Source organism: Aptenodytes patagonicus, chromosome 2, assembly GCF_965638725.1.
Source record: "Aptenodytes patagonicus chromosome 2, bAptPat1.pri.cur, whole genome shotgun sequence".
Classification (NCBI taxonomy): domain Eukaryota; kingdom Metazoa; phylum Chordata; class Aves; order Sphenisciformes; family Spheniscidae; genus Aptenodytes; species Aptenodytes patagonicus.
In genome coordinates, this window is record NC_134950.1 from 35,845,339 (window position 1) to 35,864,433 (window position 19,095).

Sequence of the window (19,095 nt, forward strand, 5' to 3'; positions counted from 1 at the left end):
GTTGCTGTTGTCACCATTACTACTTCCAACAGCAGTAAACCAAAATAAGTTTAAGAGCAAATGATCCACATAGTTGCTCCTGCTTGCCTGCGTGCCCAGTTTTCGTCTTGTAACCCCTATCACTAAGACAGCTTTCTTCAATGTGCCTTTGGTTACTAGTTAGCAATGGCTTTTTCCTTTTTCATTCTGGTTTTATACCCCTTTTTGTAATGGGCTCGTATGTGCCATGTTTCTCTTTTTATCTCCTACCTTAAAACCCACTTGTCTTTGAAGGGATTCATCAGTGAAATTACCTCATTGCTACCTTCTCTGTGAACGGTTTTCACAAGTACTATCATAAACCGATTGAGGATAAAAGGTGTTTTTTTTTAGAAAAGGCACATGAGAACACATTTCCCACCATGTCTTGCATGAGTAATTATTATTGTTAGATACATCACTACAATTTGCAATAGCATCAGACCTGGACAAGGACCCAGCTGCGCAGGGTGCTACATAAATGCAAAAAGATGATCCTTGAAACAAGGATTTTAAAGATAAGAAACATCAAGTATGTACAGAAAGATGGAGAATGCAAGGTGCTGTAAACTGCCGGCATTAACAGAATCTTAGATTAACCACAATGGAACCTCTTTAAAAGCTAAGCTAGTTCTCATCATTTGTGTCATTTGCTTCCTTTTTATGTTTCACTCAACTTGAATGGTGACGGTTTCATTTGTACTTCAAATGTTCTGTTGTCAGGCAGCAAACCTACGTTGCAGTTCTTGTGTTGTAAATACATAGAAGGAACTTTTTGAAATAAACTTTTTAGACAGAATTTGAAAGAAAATCTTGAAAACCCCTTATCTTGAGGATTTTACAGGCTAAATATCTAAACTTTGGCTCAAAACTGACATGATGCAACTTCCCTTGGATATTTAACAGATCTATAATGCATGGACACCATTCTGCCTTTGCACAAAATACAAGCATGTGACTAAATTAACTCTTATTTTTTATTCATATTCCACTCTACACACAACTGCCGATTATAAAAGTAAAAACTGTGAAAGGTTACTTGTCTGGAGAACCGCTAGATTTGATTTTCTTCTCGAAACTGGAAGACTTAATGCACAGAGAGTAGCACAACATGTTAACCCCCACATTTTTTGGTGTGCTGCTGCTCCACACTGAACACAACAGGCCGAAAATAAGCCCTGTTGTTTTCCAAAGTTGAGTGTAATCACAAGTTGACTTCAGTGATAAATTTGATTTTTCTGCCACTCCAAGCGTTAACATCCCCAAAACCATCTTTGAAGAGAGCAAGCATTCCCATCAAACTGCAAGTCATCTTATTAATGATCCAAAACATAACATGGAGATGAAATATCTCTGGACTCTTGAACTGATGACTTCTTGAAGTAGCTCAGGATTCAGAAATTTAGCTGCAATAATCCAGAATTTCTGCTCTTAAAAAGAAAAAAAAAAGAACTAGATATTATTTAACAATGACAAAATAGCTCAGAAAAGACCTAAGAAGCCTTACTGCCTCTGCAGCAGCATTAGTGTCTACCCTGGAATTTGGAAATGAAATAGTGTTGGTGCAGCAAATATTTACCCCAGGATGTGAATGGACGTCAGGACAGAGAGGAAAGGAGAAGACGGACACACAGCTCCGCTTCTTGACCACTGCAAGAGCTGAGCTGGTAGATTGTTTTGCAGAGATTGGGAAAAGGTGGAAATATTCTGCTCTCCAAAAAACCCACTCAAACTGTTTCTTCCAGTACAATAGAAGAACTATGTGAGAGTTTTTGCCTCAGCTAAATCTCTCATGTTATTTCCCTTGAATAAAGTTAGAAGAAGTAAAGACAAGGAAGTCGTCAGAGCTCCTGTAGTCTTTGCTCAGGAAAAGTCTACAGCTGCAGGGGAGCTGATTCAGGGTATCTCAACAAGTAACGTTACCAAAAGCCTGACTACCAGGGAAGGGCATTCAGAATAGTTGCCTCTCAGTGACCTCTTCGTACATCCCCTGCACTGAGATTATGGAAATGGTCATACAAGAGCCTGCTACGCCGGCATTGTGCTCCCTGGGAATTAATCACGGTATTAATTACGTAGAACAGGAATGGGTCCAAAGCATACGATTCAGATTCAAAATCTAAGTCTCTCACAGATTGGATAAGTTTAAATTAATGAATCTGAACTTCTCCATCTCTGTAGAATTACAGAAATAATTGCTGTATAATGTTGCCAAGGAAGTTAAAAAATGTATGAGTATTGGATCAAAATATACGTAGCTTAACTTTAAAGTAAATCTTCTTTTTGCCATGCCATATAATCAGACTGTATAAATTGTAATGGAGCACATTTTTCCCTGAATCTGTCTTCACCTTCAGCCAAGTTTCAGTACAACTTCTTCCCAAAGCTGTAGCTTTGGAGAGATGATAGATATCTGGAGCAACATGCTTTGTATGGCTCAAGAATTAAGTTTCTGATGCAAGTTCTTGTGATTATCAAATCCAGTCTCCATACTGTAGGGTAGTCAACAAAATGAGTTCGAACTTTTTTCCTGACAATTCAAGAATGCCCACCTAAGTGAATATTTCTACCTTCAAATAGAATGTACCTGAATATTACAACAATATTCAAGATGAGGGAGCACAAAAGGGAACCCAACATGGACAATAGAAATACTTCAAAAAATTCCAACAAATCTTCATGAAGATTACTTGTGCTACTCTCTTTAAACTTCATTTAAATTTCAGTTAAAAAATTGACAGTAAAATTGTTGCAGTAATAAAACTGACTTCATCCTTGCAACAAAACCAGGAAGTTTTTTCCCAGGTTGGCTGTGATCTACCCTAAAAAGAGATTTTCACCATCAATGCCAGAACAGACACTTGATTGCTATGAAAAGCTGGGGAGGTATAATCAGAGTAGCTTTTCTAGGCATAGGTGCAGGATGCCACATATCAGATGTTTATGCTGTTAATCTGCAGTGTGAAACTAGAAAGAGGAGGAGGAAGAGAGAGGAGCTGTGCGACAGTATCGTCAGCCCTCGTCTCTGCAATCCCTTCCCTCTTCCCTCAGAGCTTTAGGCCGTGTCTACATGCAGAAGTCATGTCAGCCTTACTGCAACTGATACACTTAAGCCAACAACTTGCATGTGTGCAAGCATGTTTCAAATTAACTACTGACACAACCTGAAGTGATAGGTCAGTCTTAAAACCCACAAAAAACTCTTCCCATTTTAATTGGCACCAGATTACAGCATTATTTAAACAACAGAAATATTGCAAGACCTCCATCTTGCTATCTCTGAGACACAGGGCAGGTAAGCTTAGCTCTGGTTGGGCTCGTTGCTCTGGTCGGACAGTGCAAATCCAAAGGCAAAAAGCATAGGTAGGAGGGTTCAGAGAAGTTGGATGAACTTAGCCAGTGGGCCTGGTACAGCAGACGTTTATTTATAGCACAGTAGTAGTGCACATGCATTCCCTGAAATACAAATCCAGCTTGCATGAAGCAGGCATGTTTCCAAAGGTGTTTGGAAGGAAGGCAGGACAAGAAATACAGACATGCTACAGTTGGAGTTTAGCTGTTGTTCTGCTATTTTTCCTTTTACATAACATATTTCCTAGCTTCATATTTATTTTTTCTTAATAACTAGCTTCCTACTTATTTGAGCTTGGAGAAGGAAGGGGCCTGGGGAAACAAGGGTTTTCCTGGTGACTAAAAGTTGGTGCAGAAAAACACAACCACGTTCCTTAGCTGGTGAAAACAACTGTATGGCGTGAACTGGCATGGAGATACTAGCGTGGAAGCTGCTTTCCGTAATTAAGCATGCAGCAAGGTAGATACAATTTAGACTGGGGTGGGGTGCCTTCAGACAGGCCGGCTCTGGGCTTACCAGCGGCAGCTCTCATCCCCTGGCTGGGATCAGCCTGCGTATTGCTGGTGGCAGGAGGCTGCAGCCCTTGCTGCACCCCTAGCTGCTTTGCTGTTTATCTCTCTTCTTCGCAGGCCTTTTGTCCACGTGTTCAGACATTTATATACTTAATGGCACTGACTATGTTAGAGATCGGACCACGAGAAATGGTGTGAATGCCTTGCAAAACTGCAGGCAGACTGTGGGTGGGTGCCAGCCAAGGACAGAGGATGGGAAGGGTACAAATTCCTGATGATTAGCTGTGTCGCTTGGCCACACAAGGAACTGGCTGCTGATCCCACAGACAAAAGTTCATGTCCTAATTTGCCACCTGCCTTTTGTCCTTCATCTGGACTTTTTACGCACTCGGGGAGGCGGACGCTGTTACTTCGCACCTCCATCTCTCTCACACCGTCCCGCAAACAGAGCTCTCAGAAAGACATACGTGATCTTGCCAAAAGCCTTTAAGCAGAGAGCAGTGTAGGTCAACCCTGGAGATTTATACAGATCAGCGGGTGCCTAAAGAGAGCACAGCACTGGCTGCAATCAATGGTGACGAGGGTAGCATGCATTTCCCTACCGCTGGGTCCTGCCAACCACAGATAAGGGGTGACAAGTAACTCACCTAAAATCCATGCAACATCTCCTTCCCTCACCTTTTAGGAAGCAGATAGTGGTCTCACAGGATACCATCTAACTAAATAATTTGCCAGTTAATTCTTAGGCACCCTTCAGATGCAAAATAATGAATGTAAAAGATCAATGGGTGAATTATTGATCCTGTCAAAACTCTTTATAGCTAATTATAGCACTGAATGCTAACTGAAGTGGCTATTGGCTACCTACCACTCACAATAAGGTCACTAGCATGTTTACAAAAAAAATCCCAAACAACTTTAAATCTTGCACTGTTATAGTATTTCACCTCACCTATTCCACAGGCAATGCACAGCACTTGGATTGTTTGGGGCGAGGCAGTGGACTCCGTTGTCCCTGTCAACTAAAGCTGGGCACATTTCTAGCAACAGGAAGCATCACCAGCATTTGTGTGCACCTCCAGCTAAGCGGGAACTCACTGCAAGGCTTAGTGTGTGTTAGACACAGTACGCGTTCCCACCTTGGAAAATAAAAAAGCTCTGAAATTATTTCAGTCTCTCCTTTACTTTTCCAGTGTCATTTCTGTTGCATTCATGAAGGTTTTCAGAGAAAAAATTGAGCAACCTGGGTTTGCTGCAGCCAGGAAAGTAATAGCATAAACTGTATTTCACCTAGAACTGAATCTGTCTGGGCCCCATCATGATTTTTTATTAAAACAACTAGACTTTTTAAAGGTGATGGATTGGTTCATATAAGTCAAAGTTAAAACTCCCCTGCTCATCTCTCTTATATTAACAAATGTGTTGTTAATAATAACAATAACAAATTTGTTAGTCTCTTTCCTGAGGTCTCCTGGGCAGGAACAGTTTTCTCTTTCACATTTTTAGAGGAAACATTTGTTCTCATTTCAGATCCAAATGATGCTGACACCTCCCAAAGTTTTCCGCAAAATGCAAGACATTTCTCTTCCCTTTTCCACACTCACTAGAGTAGCTGTTAGTGGATACTTCATGTGTGGGAGAGAGAAGTTCAACCTCCAAATCTAACTAGAGTACTCCCAGGACATGAACCCAGGTTATTACTAGTAGCCAATCAAGCCTGCTCTGTCTTTCACAGTATCACAAAGCAAAAAGCTCCACTGGGAAAATATGTTTGGAACCAGTATGCCCCTACCAGTCCCTTTTGCTTCTCTGAACTGTCATTTTCCAAGAACAAATATTCATCAAAAAGTCCCAACCAGCTGCACTGTCATCCCGATTTATCAACGCCCAACACGCTGAGACCTCACAGCAGAGCTCGCCTCGTGGTAGGTAGGACACCTGTCGTTGAGGAGGCTGCTGTACTGCTGGGTACTATTAAAGGGTATTGTGCTGTCTGCAGCCTGCAGGTAGTATGAGAGAAAAGTTTGAGAAAAGATGATGGTGCTTTGATGGAAAGGAGGGATTTGAGTGGAAAACTGAGTACCTCTCACAGACAATGTAAAAGAGAAAAGCTGAGAAGGCGAGATTTGGATGCCTTGTGGCCATCCAGACAACCTGAGCTAACCTTTTTAAAACGATGCATACTTTCATGCGGGGATTCGTTTCCCTTACCTTTACAGTGGACATCTAAAGATGCCTCTACTGTCAGGGGAAAGAAGTAGGCGCTCCTCAGGCACAAATCACCTCATTGACATCCAAAACACTTTAGAAGTAGCAGCCCCATGTAGCTACTTATTTCTCTCCATGGATTATTACAGGGTGGGTTGACAGATTGCTCAGATGGAGACATTGCAGATGTCTGCAGCTTGACAAGAAGAATCTCATTCTGCTTGTGGCTGAATCACACACCATGTACCCATGAATGAGTCTTTGAAATACAGGACAATCCAGAAAGCACTATTTCAGAGATACTTCATAGATAAGTATGATTTTTCTTCCTACACTCTCTCTCCACTGAATCGGTCAGCAGTCTGAAAGAGGACAAAAAAGTACTTCTTCTGAAAAATCAGATCCTTGATATGAAAAGAGAACATTCTGGCAGGACACAGAGTGCCTAATATTAATGAACTACTTTTTTTTTCTTTTTATTTAAATAGAGATAGAATTCCTTGTAACTTGCTCAGATGGCATACTCAGTGCCTCAGGCAAGCCTATGCAGCTGGCTCTACAGCTTGCAAAGGACTTGGCTACATTACAAGTGTCATATTTTCTCACAGATAAATTGTTCTTAAATAACATTGCCCAAGTAATAGGGTTTCCATTGGTATCAGCTTTGCATACCTCCTTTCCCTTTTTCACCCCCCTTTTATCGTACAGACGCATTAACTGTGACCACTGCAAAGAAGCTCTATTTACGCTTTAGCTCCCCCGAGTCCCTCTTGCCATCTCCAAGGGAATAGATGGCATACAGGATCATGTTCCATATTCCACCCTCATGTCTTTTTTTAGCACCTGCTTTAAAAAATCCAGGGCCATGGTGCGATGGACAAGGTTTAGTGAGTGTCCACAGCAGTTGTTATACAGTAGGCTAGTGACTGAAAGGAACTGTCCTCACCCAGCATGCCCACTTCCAGGGTCCATTCTTGCAAGTCCAAGGACTTGTGAGGACTCACTGGAGGTAGGGGGGTGGGTTTTGTGCATGCGTGAGTGAGAGAGGTGTGGGTTTGCAAATTCCCGGTAAGGAACTGACTGCAACGTACCTACAGAAAAACATCTGCTTTTATTTAGCTAAATAATCTCTCTTACTTCACATTAAGTATTTAATCCACATCCTTTCCTTTGCAGTGCTGAGAAGGACAGTGTGACACTAATATATAGCCATTTTTATCCTGAAGGAATTCTATCCTCCTAATTAAAATCTCTTCCTCTGTCCAAACGATTTCCCTGATGACACAAATTACACATGGCATGAATGGCAGGACATAGGACTGTGTAATCTCCTGAAGACCATGAGAACAGCACAGAGCGGACAGGCGAGGTTATTATTACACTTACAGACAGTGCACCCAACTCCCTGTCCCTAAACCTGGCTGAACAACAGATTTCAAACTTGCGTTATGAAAACAAGACTTAAAATCAACCGCATCCTTGGCTGCAGGTAGGCAGCCCCTCTCTGTTCTCTGTAGCTGTTCCTCGCCCCGCATGCCCCCCAGTCTGAGCTGCCCTGCCCAGAGCTGCGCCAGCAGAAGTTGCAGCTACTATTAAAATGGTAATATGGCCGTCTTCCTCACCAGCTCCCGAAGCCGAACACTGAAAACCCCGAGGAATCCAGACACTGTGTTCGATCTCTTTTTTAAGAGAAATTTTGAATAAATGGCAGTCATGTGCTGCTGGATGGGAGTAGAATGGTTTGTTGTCCTATCCACACTTTCAATAAAAATGAATCCAAGCTTTACCAGGAGAACCAATAGGGAGAACAACATGAACACAGGTTAATATTTACAATATTTGCAGCACCGTGTCATCCAGCTGAAGACAGCAAGATGACACAGTGGATAAAATGCCAACAGCTTCCACAGATTTTTCTGTGTTACTGCTCCCAACGTTGTTACCACTGATGGGGTCTAAAGTGAGGGCAACAACCAGGGGAAATTTTAGCCAACGTTCAGCAACGTGGCTGTAGCCCGAGTCACCATCCAGAATGTAATTCCACTCCTCTGAAGACTCAGCAGGGTTAGTTGCAGCAGATAAACAAGTCGCTCTGTTACCCTGAGGCGTGACAAATACCACTGCGAAGCTGCCTGGATGGAGAAGAAGGGATTGAGCACAAGATCCAAGCCCACATTCCTACCTGGGAAGGCTGAAAAAAAAAAATCTCAGCTTTCTACTAGGTGCTGTCTTTTCACAAGCAGAGCACATATCCCATTTCTGACCCAGGGGCACCAAGGCAAGACTTGAAACTGAATGCGCTGTCATCACTGATGGCTTTCTCTCTTCTTATCTAGGCAGAAAATGTTGAGGGTGCAAGCAGGGCGATTTGGGTTCACTCCACTGCAGTGCCATGGACATTAGGCAAATCACTTAGGGTATGTCTATATTAAGAGGCTGAAGACACACAAACCCTCTCCACTTTCTCTGGGGTCTCTCTAGGCCTGGAAGAAGCAATAGAGAAGCAAAGCAAATACTAGCTGCCCAGCGAGAGTCCAGAAGCAGATATCCTTTTGACATAACAGCTCTGCACAGTTCTGCATCAGCACTTTTGTATTTTTCCAGCTGCAGCCTGTCACATCCCTGCAGCACCATTCAAATTTGCCTATTCGGAAAAAAAAAAAAAACAAACAAAACCCCAAACAAACAAACCCTCTCAGGTGCTTGGGTAGGAAGCAATATAAAAGCCCCAGAAAAATGTCTTGTATGGCGTGATAACCAGTGAACTCTGCCTGAGCCTGTGACATGTACTTTCCATTAATGTTCTTGGAAAATCAATGAAACTTGTGCTCCTAAGCAACTTAGGTTGTTTTTTTTTCCACAAAGTGGAGAGAGAGAACTCCCAAAAGGTATCAACAGCATCCCAGCACAGAAGAAATGTCATTTGTCAGACAACAACATTGTGAAATATTTCACAGCTGAAACTATACTGACCTGACAGAAACTGAAGCCAGTTAACACCTCTTACTAGAATTTTACTCAAGAATAACGCTTGGGCAAGACATCCTCAGCCAAAAAAACATGTTTAACATTTCCTGAGCCACCATAAATTTTACCATCTGCCTTCTTGCCCTAACATGCTCCCTGCCCCTTGAGAAAATGCAAAACCAGAAGTGAAGATTTGAGCCTCTCTCTGACTACCAGAGTTCAAGGTATCTATCAACTACACCATGTACCAAAACATGACACGCATGGACTACTTGCAGTCATACACTCAGTAGTCAACACTTCTCTTAGACTATTTATAACTCCATGTCTTGCGGAGAGAAAACAACATAGAGACTAATGCAGGGTCAGATTCTGCCACAGAAATTCATCGTCATGCCCCTAGTTTGTTCCTAAGTTAAGGTCCTACTTGATTCAGATTGAATAACAAATAATGTACAGAAAGTTGCATGCCACTTGTAAAAAGCTCATGAGCTGAAGAAGCAGCTAAATTCACAACTTTCAAGAGCTGTGAATTACTCATTCAGCTTAGTTACTCTGCGTGACAGTCATCACAAGAGTTTTACTGGCAGTTAAATGTTCTCCTCAAACAGCTACTTGCTGAAAAATCAACAATGTATACTCAGTTAAGATGTAGTTGATATGTGTTCAGGGATTCCTGTCCAACTCAACCCTATGCAGACTTCAGTCGGCTAACTGGCCTTGGTGAGTGCTATGCAGAGGAGCTATTAAAGCTCTAATATTTATATTATCACTACCTGAACTTGATTAATTCTTGCTTTTTGCTACATTTTTACTGAAATGACCAGTCAAAAAATCAGAATTTTGCAGCTTGTTTTGTTCAGACTGAGGATGGTGTCTGCTGTTTGTTGGTGCAGTCTGCTTCTTCGCCAAGACACGACAAAGTCCTTTTCCGTGAACACAGCAGAAATCAAATGAGAGTGCGTCCAAGGCCACTTCACACTCAGTCCCAAATGCTTTCTCTCCTTACTGGGACCATCACGTCTGCCCGTGTGTCCAGAAGTCTGCTTCTGCCCAGGGTGTGTAACACCCAGAAGCACCAGATGTATGGCCACTATATAGCACATGCACAGTGAGTCCATCACATGTGGGATGAGCAGGACCTGCTGTCCCAAGGCTGCACAATCAGTCAGACACATCTGTGGTGCTATAGACATGAGATGGGTATCTAGGATTTCTGTGTGTAAAGCAGCCCAGATAGAGTTACTCTTGCAGGAGCTCTGGGCAGAGCAAAGGCATTGAATATGCTCCTCCTGAGCCTTGGGAAGGCTCACTGATGACCAGTGTGTAAACTATTTGTGACGCTAGCAACAGGACAAAAAACAAAACCTGAAAGAACTGTCACTTAAAACTGTGACAAACAACAGCCATGGCTCTGAATACCCTCAGGTCACCTCAGCCTGCAGGGAAAGGATGTGCAAGGACGGCTTACAGTGACACAAACCAGATGTCCGAGTAGATCCTCCCCACACTTATTACTCCTCACTGGGACCACAAAGAGTACTTCCCCATTTCTTTTTTGCAAGCAGCTGAGAACTGCTTGTATCCACGCATCACTTTTCCCTTGCCAGGGTGCTAACTGCAACTTAAAGACCTTCATTAGCCACTTCCCAAGGATCCACATGGTGGATCCATGCAATAGAAAAGGAAGGGCGTTGACAGATGAAACCTGGCAAGTCTCCCTGAGCCGTTTCAGGATTTCTGAGCTCAGCTGCTTGCTCTGTCAGAGATAACCATCCCATGGCAGAGTCAGCAAAAGAGATGTTCCTCAGCTTCTGCAGTTGGTGCCAATGCAGCGTTGCAAGGCTCAAAGGGCTGTCAGGCCTTGAACGGACAGACCTTAAAGACCTCCCCACAGCAAGTTTTGTTGCTATTCCTTTGTCACCTCCCTGCAGAATTGCTTTTACTTCATTGTCCTCTTGTTTGCTGTTAAAATTGCCATTTTCTCACTGGACTACAGATTGCTGCTTCTTAAGGATGCTGTTTCCTCATGTGCAAAGAAACTGAATATGGTAACCAACCTTTCAGTATACACTTTCTGTTCTTGCTACCAGGCTCTCTGCCAAATAATTACTGAACTTCTAAAGGAACACGTAATAAAATGTAAGAGGGGAATGCAGGTGAATTCCACGTTCACTCACCCTCAACAATGATGTTATTATGATCAATATACCAGTGTCAGACATAAAAGAAGTGCTGGGCTCAATGTGCCTTTGAATTAAACCTCCAGGCTTGTGCAACAAGGCTACTAATCCCTTTTGCAATTTAAGTTCCCTGAGTCTCCCCCCACACCCACTCTTTAACCCATTGCTGGCGAAGTCCTGATACAAATACCGTAGCGAGAGTGGAACATGAATGTCTCTACATCCCAATATATCAAAGTGAACCACTCTTTATCTCAGAGAGTGGCAGTTGGCCTCACACACAGAAGCCAAGAATCTTAAACAGCAAGATGTAATGTTTTAGTAATTGCCAGTTTTCTCAGACGCATCAGGTGAAGGGAAACATTTGTAGCTTGCTTCGAGAAATCCCCAGCAATCAAAGCCGCTGACTGGCAGTACTTGAGAGGCTGCAGTGGAGTCAGTTCTAGCAAACGACTCCTACTAATGAGCAAACACTTGCTGTAAGAGAGCTGGGAAGCTGCTTTTCCAGAACGCTTTCAGCCAGCCTCCTTTCTTGCCAAACACCAAAGGATTGTAGAGCTTCTTTTTAGAAGGGAAAGAAAGTTTTCCACTGAAAGCTACTGAGCAGATTTGGAATTGGCTTATTTGACTCAGTAACTAGCTAGTGGCATAGCCTTTTTCTTGGAAAACATTGCCCCTTCCATTTTCCCTTTTGTTCATATAAAGCAAGCAAAGTCAGGCAAGGCAGCCAGGACCTGTGTTGTGATTCATAATTGTAGGACTGAGAATCTATTTTCATTGACTGGACAACAGGCAGAAATGGTGACTCTGCAGCTGATTCCCAGGACAGTATGTAAGATATGCGTGGCATGCTGTAAGCTTTGTAGCCTCCTTCGGCAGAGGAAAATTCCCTAGATAAGGACAACAGCAGGGAAGGGAAGGAGGAACCGACTGAAAAATCTTACAGCAGCAGAGGTCCTCAGAGAAAGCTAAAAGGTTTGGATTAGGATCTTATCTTTTATGGGTAAGAATAATTCTCTTATGCTAAAACAGGAAAAAGAGTGAACATTTAAACATCTGAACTTGAATAATTGTGCCTAAAGTAAATCCTTACAAACATAAATGCAAACAACCTTACTTCACCCCGGTCTTTCTGGATCGAGACCTGTCTCGAGGCAGATCTTCTAACACCTACAGAAATAGTGGCAGATAAAGAAAAGGGAGAAACTTTAACTCTTATCTGAAAGGCTTAGACAATTTGGCAGAGGTTTTTCTCATCCTGAAAGGCTAGAACAGAGCTCTCTCCCTCTTTAAAAAATAATAGTATTATTACTTAAGAAATGTCTAAATCCCCAATGATTTACAGGTACCTTACGCTATGCATGGTGTATCCATCTCATGTCTAAACTGAGTAAACTTTAGTAATCAGAGTGACACATCAATTGAAGGAAGGAATTTGCCAGTTTTCACTTTCTCTGCCAGTTTTTTCCTCCACTGCACATCAAAATGTCACTGTCCATTTGGATTGCTAAAATTTACAGGACAACATATTCAGAAAAATAAACTTTATTTCAGGAGTTTATTAAGTTAAAGAAAAATAATCAAACATGGGCTCAATGCCCTTTGTGCAGACTAGTGTAACATGAATTCTCTAATTCATCACTTCACTAATTCACAAATTCTCTAGCTCACAAACTCTCTACCTTGCACACCTACGGGCAAAGCAGCTACCGCCTCATGATAAGTGTGCTCGCCCTTCCTTTTCCTTCATGGTGCAGGCATTCCTGTGCTGCACCAGGGAGCATGGGAGCCTCAGTGGTCCAGCCGCTGACGGAGTCACCCCAGAGGCTTTTTGAGTAAGCTGGTGTATTTCTACCTTCCAGCTTGGGAGGCTGGTCTATACATTTCCATAGGTTAGTGGATTCTGAAGAAACCAACAGACGGTTCCTCTGCAGGAGACGGGAGCTGCAGGGGACAGCAGGCTGCAGGTGACAATGGCTGCAGAGCGGCCCTTATCTCTTCTTCCCACTGTGTCCTGCCCGTGCATTGCTCTCGCTGTGCCCCAATAGCTGCTCCAGCACACGTGAGGCCGTGGCATGAGCTGTGTGTTGGGCCAAAACCGGAGCTGAGTGATCAGTCACACTCACCCCTCAGTACAGACCAAACACGCAGCAAACCCACTACCGTGGCGAGTGGAGGTACTGTCACTCTTCTTGGCTCACCAGGGGTGAGGGCAGGGGGAAGATCTGGGCACTCACTTAAGCCCAAATCAGGTAACAACTGGTGATGCATGCTTTCAACATGGCAAGATACGTGATAAATACAGATATAAAAACATATTAATAGCAAAACTAATAAAATACAGCACAATAATACAATGATCATAGGATGTAACATAAGATGCGATATGCCATTTGCAGATGACACATATCTCATAAAAACTTCATACCAATGATGTCCAGCAGTTTGTTCTATTTCTGTCGCAATTCTGACAATCTGGCCAGTATCATGTTTGATAGCAATGGTCACCTGTTTTTGACAAATAATACCCTTTTCGTATCTGGTGATTGAAGTTCCCAGTTCCTCAATTTGAGAAAACACTGTGTCCCATACTGGTCCTAAGGGACTAGTTGGATCCAGTTTGTAGGCCAGTTATTCCACCAGCATCGACATAAGGTTAGCTTTATGGTCTCTGTAAAGTTGCCCACAGGTCTCTAGTGACATTACATTGCACCAGCACTCTCGGGCAGGAGCGATGGTTTTATTCCAGTCATTCCATAACAAAGTTCAGAGCAGGCTGTGTGTACTCTCTAGATGGACACTTTCTGTAGTATGCAGGTTGAACAATGGCTTTTGCTTATTCATCCAGGAGGTCAGCAGATCCTAGGGAGGGAGAAAGAAGACTTGGGTCTTGGATCACATCCAAGCCAAAGCAATGATTAATTTCACTCCCACAGTATCTACAGTTTCCCATATTCCTTTCTCTCAAAAGTACTGTAAAGTAACCCAGTGTCTTCCAAGTGACGAGTGTTGAATTCTCACCTGATCTCCCGGATACCACACAAAGGTGTTCAAAGCATCCTGCTGTTGTTGGTTCAGCACAGGGGATTCTTCAAAACCTTCGTATAGTGGACTACCAGTAGGAGCCTGCTGGGATTTTAGCACTTGCACATCCTGCCATAATTTTCTTTCACAGTCAACATTGCTGTTTCTCCATTTGAGTTGCTATTTAAGCAACCCGTTCCATTTTTCTACTATACGATTACTCTGAGGTCAATAGAGTAAGCGGAAAGTCCACTTGACCCCATGCTTGAGACACCATTCCTGTACTATTTTATTTTTAAAATGCCACCCATTATCTGACTGTATCTCTTGTAGCATTGGCTGCATAGCAAAATATTGGGTTTAATCCTGCCACAGGATTAAATCCAATCTGGATGTGGTGTGTGTAGGGTAAACATCACCCAAGCTGCTCACTATTTCAACACCAATGATAATGAATTTCCACCCTTCAGAGGTACATGTCATGGGTCTGATATAGCCTACTTGCCAAGTACCCCAAAGGACTTTTCCTTCCCTAAGGTTTGCTTGCTGTTGACTTTGGACAATGTAATCCTTCATTTCATTACAAAATCCACAGGTGATCACTAGCTGAACTGCTTCATGGCAAGTAAAGTCCTTAGGAGTAGCAATGACCCTTCCTACAGAAGTAGCTTGGTGTCTCCAGAGTGAACTGCAAAGCTACTCTAGCAGGTAATATCGGGGCAGGGAAATCCAGACTTGAGTCCACCCTAAGGCTGTAGATTTCACTACATTCTTGAGTCCACCCTAAGGCTGTAGACTTCACTACATTCTCCTTTTTCCTTAAGCTTTCATCAGTCATCAAATATTCCACTCAAGTCAGAGCACTTTCCTTCTTTCATGTGTGTATAAACCTAACTGAATCTTTTTATCCATAAGTGAGGGCAGAATATTATTGTGTGGAACCTCTTTCTTCAGGTTAGACTTAAATTCACATTCCATGGAGTAGCCAGAAAAAGGCAAAACACATTAGTAAGATACGAAATCAAGAGTCTCATCACTGCTGGCTATTAAATAGATAGGGCAATGTTCTGTAAATGGAGTGCTAACCTGGTAAGCCCAATAAACCACCTCCTCTCTGCGTTATATTTTGTTAGCATCAACACCTTCATCCTTAAATACTTAATTTTTTGTCACTAGCAGTGCTGTACAGTATTTTCTGAACCCAGTGAAAAGACTGCTTTACATTTTGCAGAGTAAGGATTTCCTATTTGCCAAACAGTCTCCAAATTTGAAGCCACATGCAACCCCCAGGCCTGTAATTCTTCACTTCTTGGCACACAAGTCAGAATAAATATTGCATTCAGTTTTAACACTGACCTATGGAGATGTAAAACCTCAGTTAAAAGCAAGCTGTTTGTGAATTCCTTTAGAGAAGAAATACATACAAAAGGCCAGGAGGACTACAAGGCACTGAAGTCTTGTCCTGGTTTCGGCAGGGATAGAGTTAATTTCCTTCCTAGTAGCTGGTACAGTGCTGTGTTTTGGATTTAGGATGAGAACAAAGTTGATAACACACCAATGTTTTAGTTGTTGCTAAGCAGTGCTTACACTAATCAAGGACTTTTTAGTTTTCCATGCTCTACCGACTGAGAAGGCTGCAGGTGCACAAGAAGCTGGGAGGGGGCACAGCCAAACTGGCCAAAGAGGCATTCCATACCATGTGACGTCATGCTCAGTACATAAACTGGGGAAAGCTGGCCGGGGGGGCCGCTGCTCGGGGACTGGCTGGGCATCGGTCAGCGGGTGGTGAGCAATTGCACTGTGCATCACTTGCTTTGTGTATTATTATTATTATTATTATTACATTATTATTATTGTTATTATTATTTTATTTCAATTATTAAACTGGTTTTATCTCAACCCACAAGTTTTTCTCACTTCTACTCTTCCAATTCTCTCCCCCATCCCACCGGCGGAGGGGGTGGAGTGAGCAAGCGGCTGTGTGGTACTCAGTTGCTGACTGAGGTTAAACCACGACAAGTCTCTACATTTAAATAAACATCCAGTCCTGTTGGGCTGCTACCTGTTAGTCTGTTGTTATGAGGAGACTCAACCACACATGCTCTTGTCCAGCTTGTCGGGGCAGACAAGTTTCTGTGCCTAGTCCGGTGTGGTCAGAGTGCTCTCCCAGGCACAGCTTTCTGGTCTGCCAAACGTGCTTGAGATCAGTGACTCCACAGTTCAGTCACTCGGGAAAAGAAATTGGAATCTCCATGCTCCACGGCTCTCTTTGCACGGCCATCATATGTGGCCAGGTTCCCAGTGAAACATGACTGGGGACCTAGCAGAAGAATTTCTCATTTGTAGACACTTCAGCTCCAGCAGGAACGTTGCCCCTTCATTCTCCTGCCACATCCTAAAACAGGCTTATGCTTGGCAGCCAAATTCCCGCAGTACCTCAGGGTGCCTTTATCAGCAAATCTGAAAGGCCACTCCCAGTCACAACTGACAGCAGTGGCAGCAGAAACTTATCATCCCAAGACTAAAGACATCACCTTTGGAAAATCGCTATTTGAGTTTTATGGATCTTCTTTTTCCGGATTCTTTGAATAAACATTGAGCTCTTCTCAGTGCTTCACTGAAAAATATGGGGATGTTTCCTTCTCATTGCATGGGACATACAGACCAGTTGGACATACAGCTGTAGAGTTACAGCTCTAATAGGAATATTCTTGAGGTCCCATACCTGCTCATTAGCAATTACATAGCCTATTAGCAAGCAGGTGAATGTCATATTTCAAAGCTAGGAAATGAAAAGTCCTATTGCTGTAGGACTGCTGTTGGAATGCTTTCTGCAGAAGCATAAGTTTAGATTAATTTTCAATACATAAGAACCCCTGCCCAAACTGCATTGTGTCAAATGACCTCACCAGAACTGTTGCAAAGACTTTCTGGCTCTAAATGAAGTTAATGGGTTTGTGTCAATTTTCACCATGTGGAATTTGTCCAATAGTTGTAAAACAATAGAAAAAGGTGAGCTTTCTTCAGTTTTGAACAGACCAAGACCAATAAAACCAGACGCAGGAGCCAATTCTGAGAACCTCTAACATGCATGTTCAAATGCGCTGGCTTCATATTATCACTGGATTTTTCAGCACTCTGAATGTTGTAGTACTCTAAGCTGTGGCTGCTTAACACCTCTTAACACAAGGTACAGCCTGCAAGGAGAAATAACTTGTGCCAATGTTCCCCAGGTTAGAGGTGTTTGGGGTTTTTTGCGTGTCTGCATTTTATAAAATTTAGAAGAGGTTCAGGTAACCTTTTATCTTTATGGATGAGATCCACATCTGTACATAAGGGAAATGTAAAGATCAAATGAGGGTCTTTTGTGCAGAAATGTCTTCCACCCTAATAAACTCAACATATTCATGCTGTAAGAGTAGTTGCAGCCCTGACCCAAATAGGGGGAGTGAAGGGAACACATGCAGCAAGGTGACTACATCAGGCTGTGTAGGAGCTTGAACTGCATCAGCTAGTGCTAAAAAGAAGCTCCAGCCCTTTTGCTATGTCTGCTGCTAAAGCTTTTCTATATACATATATACACGCATACACACACATACGATTTCTTTAATCAGCTATTTTCTTATTTCTGTTTTTCTTTATAAATAAACGTTTCTAGCATGTGCTGATTAAAGGAACGATTGTTTTTAGCCATACATGTCATATGCAAAAGCTGTATGCACACCAATTTAGTTTAGCAGTTTTAAATGAAAAGAAAAATTAAAGAAGAAGACATTTAAATAGAATAGCTGGAGCTTGTCTTGAAAAGAAAAATTGAAAGAATGTGTAAGGGCACGTGGCTGGTATGGGGGTGGTAACTGAAGATAGCAGCAGAAGCAAGAAAAAATGTTTTAAATTAATACTCAGCCTGTAAAAAAGAATGGCAAAGTTGCATCTAAAAATAATATTCATGGACATGCCATTGCAGGATATATTCACAGTAGTGTTCCAGGCAACAACAAAAAAACGCAACACAAAAATTAAAGAAAATGTGCTTCCTGTTAAATTAAATTGTTAATTAAAAATTAAAGAAGACGTGTTTTCTGCTTTCACCAGAACAGTAGCTTTATGCCAAATGCCAACACAGGAGTCACTTTGCACTATAAAATACCCTTATTGTAGCAGCCACTGTACAACTTAATGAATTTGTTCACTTTTGCAAGACAGGCTTTGGATAGTCTTCTATTATCTCTTGTTTTCTCACAGTGTAAGCACACTAGGCTGGTACAAAATGTTAATCACAGTTTTGAATTTGGATCGCTATTAGTTTCTTTAATATTCAAAGCAGCCTTGCTAGAGAGAGAAACAATAGCTCCAAGGCAACAGAAGCTGTTCACTTCCCTTCCGCTGAATATTTCCCAGCCTTACTTTCAGGCTGATGCTGAATTATGGGCAGAGGTGCTCACAGCTGTTGCTAGATCCAGATGGCTCTCCATCTCCATACCGATGGATGAGACAGCCTCCTCTTCCTCCTTCCTCCTTGTGTTAATGAGCCCAGACCCTAGCTGGTGGCTGCAGAAGCAGCTCAGGTGCACCTCCAGTGTGCTGATGGGACATGCAACACAGGAGGTCTCTGACCTCGGTGGTGGGACACTCACCGTTGCAGCCAAGTTAGTCAGCTCCCCAGAGGGCTCAGCATCTAGCTGTGGAGGTGCTTGAGCCATCACGGGCGGTTTTTGCCACAATTAGCATACAAACCACGTACCCTTCTGTGGACAAGGGATCCTTGACCGCACTCTGCTGCATGCTTCCTCAGTGACTCATCATCGCTGCTACTGCTTTGTCTTACAAC